The sequence below is a fragment of the Mytilus galloprovincialis genome, chromosome 14 (assembly GCF_965363235.1).
Source record: "Mytilus galloprovincialis chromosome 14, xbMytGall1.hap1.1, whole genome shotgun sequence".
NCBI lineage: Eukaryota > Metazoa > Mollusca > Bivalvia > Mytilida > Mytilidae > Mytilus > Mytilus galloprovincialis.
Window position 1 is genome coordinate 50,422,061 of NC_134851.1, and position 3,737 is coordinate 50,425,797.

General features: G+C 33.0%; 1 long non-coding RNA gene across 1 annotated transcript in view; it reads left to right on the plus strand.

Annotated features, from left to right (window-relative positions):
• Nucleotides 1-3,737, plus strand: part of LOC143059257 (uncharacterized) — a 112,157-nt gene that overhangs the window by 57,128 nt on the left and 51,292 nt on the right. The gene's annotated exons all lie outside the window — the stretch shown is intronic.

Consider the following 3,737-nt stretch of genomic DNA (forward strand, 5'->3'; position numbering starts at 1 on the left):
CACAATTGATGGCACTACGTAGGTGAACAACTCTCGACACTTTGACACAATTGACGGCACTGTGTAAGTGAGCTACTCTTGACACCATGACACAATTGACGGCACTGTGTTAGTGAACTACTATTAACACTTTGACACAATTGACTGCAATGTGATGGTGAACAACTCTTGACCCTATGGCATAATTGACTGCACTGTGTTGGTGAACTAATGTTGACACTTTGACACAATTGAAGTGCTCCTCATGAAAGACTTGTAACAAATTGTAAATAATAATTGACGCATTAATCTCCATAAAACATATTACTTTGTAAATTCTCCCATCTCTTTGCAAACTATATTGTATATTACAACAGTTAGTAGGGTTCTGTAGGAAGACAAGTAAATAAGTAATGGAATTAATATATTTAAAACTAAGCGTTTTAAGAAATACCAGGACTTCTGAGGTTTTTCCTTTTTATTTGATCCTCTACATAATCGATGGAAACAAAGTGAACTATTGAAAACCTTGATCTAATCATAAACCAATAAATCTATTTTGTCAGAAAGGTGTTTAATTTTATCAAAAGTGTTTATGCTTAACGAACTTTGTGACTCCTAAATATTATGAATAGATAAAAAGAATGAAACTGTGATGGGAAGCAGTTACAACGGACTTTCAGGTTCAAATTAGTTACCTTTGGTTCGTGATGTTCTGCGATGCAGAATTTAACATTTCATGAGTAATTGTAACAGTAAATAATAATTTGGTCTTCAACAGCAATGTATTAAGCTTTATTATTTTTTAAGCTTGCTTGTTGATATAATTATCATAATTTGTTGTCTTTGGCATTATACCATTATTTTTTATTATATAGGCTTGAGCTTTACTTACTCATCCTCTTCAACCCCAGGGGGAATAAGGCCACAACAAACTGCCTCCATCCTCTGTGTCATTAGCCATGTCCTGTGGTTGACCACAGATGTAACCCATTGCTTCCAATTCTGTTGCAACAGTACCTCGCTAGGCTATTCTTGGTTTCCCTTCTCCTGGTGGTGTCATATATGCATGTAGCTGTTTTCGGTGTCTGATGTTGCATTCTCAGCACCTGACCTCACCATCTAAATCTTAGGCTTTTATTTCAGCTGTTATGCTCTTTGCATTATACGTCTCCAAAGGCTGTTGAGCTTCCAGTAGTACTGTTATATTGCATGAGTTCGGATATTTGAGAGTGAACACTATACCTAAATTCCGAGGATATCATGATGCCTAGTAGCCAGAGTTAAAGATATGATTCAAATAGAATATTAGTTAAGTCCGTTTTGAAATGTAATATCCTATTCAGCAATGTCTGTTTTTGTTTGTTTTTTACTTTTAGTTGTTGGTAAGAACAGCAGTGGGTTATAAGCTCATGTTATGCACAATTAGACTGACTCAGACTTTAAATAAAGATTAATTACTTACTTTTACTTACTCATTTTTTCTTTAATGCAAGGAAAAACGAATTTCTCCAGTCTGATTATGATGGACAAATATTTAAACAAGGAACTTTGTCAATGTTTGTTGTTAGTTATATATAAATGCAATTTTTTGTTTTCGATTTGTGAGCTAGGTTTCACAATTTTCTTGACTCAGGGTGATTTAGAGCTTGACAAATTGTACAAACATTTCCCCATCTTTGAGGAACTTACTATGTTGACCTAAATGTCTGTCTAGTTGTTTTTTTTGTTTGTGTTGATGTGTTACTATCTCATTGACTTATACTCCACATCTCTTTTATATCATACTTGATATCTATCCTGTTTGTATATAATAAAAGGAAGAAGATATGGGGAGGGAAACAACATCCATAGGCATACTAGATGCTGGCAAAAGATTGCTGGTTCTAGGAGGGTACATTATCATAGGATACAATTTATCAACTGACTAAAAACAAAATTTCGATTAAATATTACTGGTACCTATGATTATGACAACTGAAGCAGACAGATGGGATGGACACCATTTGAGCTTTAAAAGAAAGATGGACTTATCACCCATTGATGGGAGGTCTCTAATTATTCTCTCAGCTAAACATAAATAAAGACAATAAGAAAACAAAAAGAAGATAATGTGACAATAACAAAATTCAAAGTAACAACATTTAAAATAATGTAATTTTGTTTTATAGATAATGTATAATGCATCAAACCTATACAAAATAACCCAGATAACTTGCTTAATTAACAATCATCATTTTTGTGATTGGGTTAATATACTGGTACTACTTTTTGATATAGATGTGCAGTTTTATGTAGGTCAGTTTTTTGGTAGAAGACATCTGAGTGTCCAGGGTAAAACTACTGACATTTGAAAGACAATGCCAACCTACTATACTATTAATTTATTTATACATCTCTTGCTTTTAAGTATATTGGCTTAACAATCCTGATGAAGGTAGTAAGTTAAAGGTGCTTTTAAAGCATAAACAAGCAAAAACAATTAAAAATATTTTCCTGATCTACAACATATACCTGGGAATACAGTGCACTTATAACACAACCAATTGACAATTCAAATGTCAACAGTAGAGATGAATGGTGAATGGCTTACATTACCAGGGTTGAGATGAATGGTGAATGGCTTACATTACCAGGGTTGAGATGAATGGTGAATGGCTTACATTACCAGGGTTGAGATGAATGGTGAATGGCTTACATTACCAGGGTTGAGATGAATGGTGAATGGCTTACATTACCAGGGTTGAGATGAATGGTGAATGGCTTTCATTTCCAGGGTTGGTTATGTTTAGTTTGAATCAAGTTCAGGGTTTTTTTAACTCATATTTATGAGTTAACAGAACAAAAATACAAAAAATATTGTGGAAATGAGTGCTTCGTAATCTAACCTGTGTGAACCAAACACCTGTCTAATTCAAACATAATCTTCAGTCTTAAAATGAATTCTTGAAATATATAAGAAGTTTTTTTAAAAAATCTATTTCCATCTACACAGTACGGGGTGCCGAATGGGACTCTTGTGGTTTATAATTTGAAATTTTATTTTGTACTGACAAAAGTGAACTTTGTTCAACAAAAATGAGTTCAGTTAAACAAAATTTGTAGCATACTACAAATTTAAATTTTGTCATACAAAATTATTTTTCAGTGGACAAAAGTTAGCTTTGTCATGACAAAATTCATTTTTGTAACACAGACTTTACTTTTGTTACCTAATTTGAAAAATGGGCGACAAAAGTCAATTTTGTATGCAAATGAGTTTAATTTGGATTCTGTGAACTAATTTACATACAAAACTGAGATTTTGTCACAAAATTTGACAAAATTGAACTTTGTCACGAAAAAAAATGAATTTTGTCTACAAAAATGAATTTGGTCTTGACAAAAATGAATTATGTTAGGGCTATTCCAGAAAAAAATGTATGGGGGGGTTGGAAGGCACATTGTATTAATAATACATGGGTGATGGGTATCAGAGCAACTTTTTACACTATAATGCACAATAATTCTCAATTACAATTGTCTGGGTGGCGGGTGCTGACAAAAACTGCCTTCCAAACCCCCCCATACATTTTTTTCTGGAATAGCCCTTATCAAAAAATTGAAGTTAAAACAAGTCTGTATCACATAGTTTTATAAGACAAAATTGATTTTGTTATGAAAGAATTAAATTTTGTACAAAACCACAAGAGTCCCATTCGGCCCCCCGTACATAGAACAGTCTATTGAAAAACAAATGAAAAAAGTAAAGCTGTTGA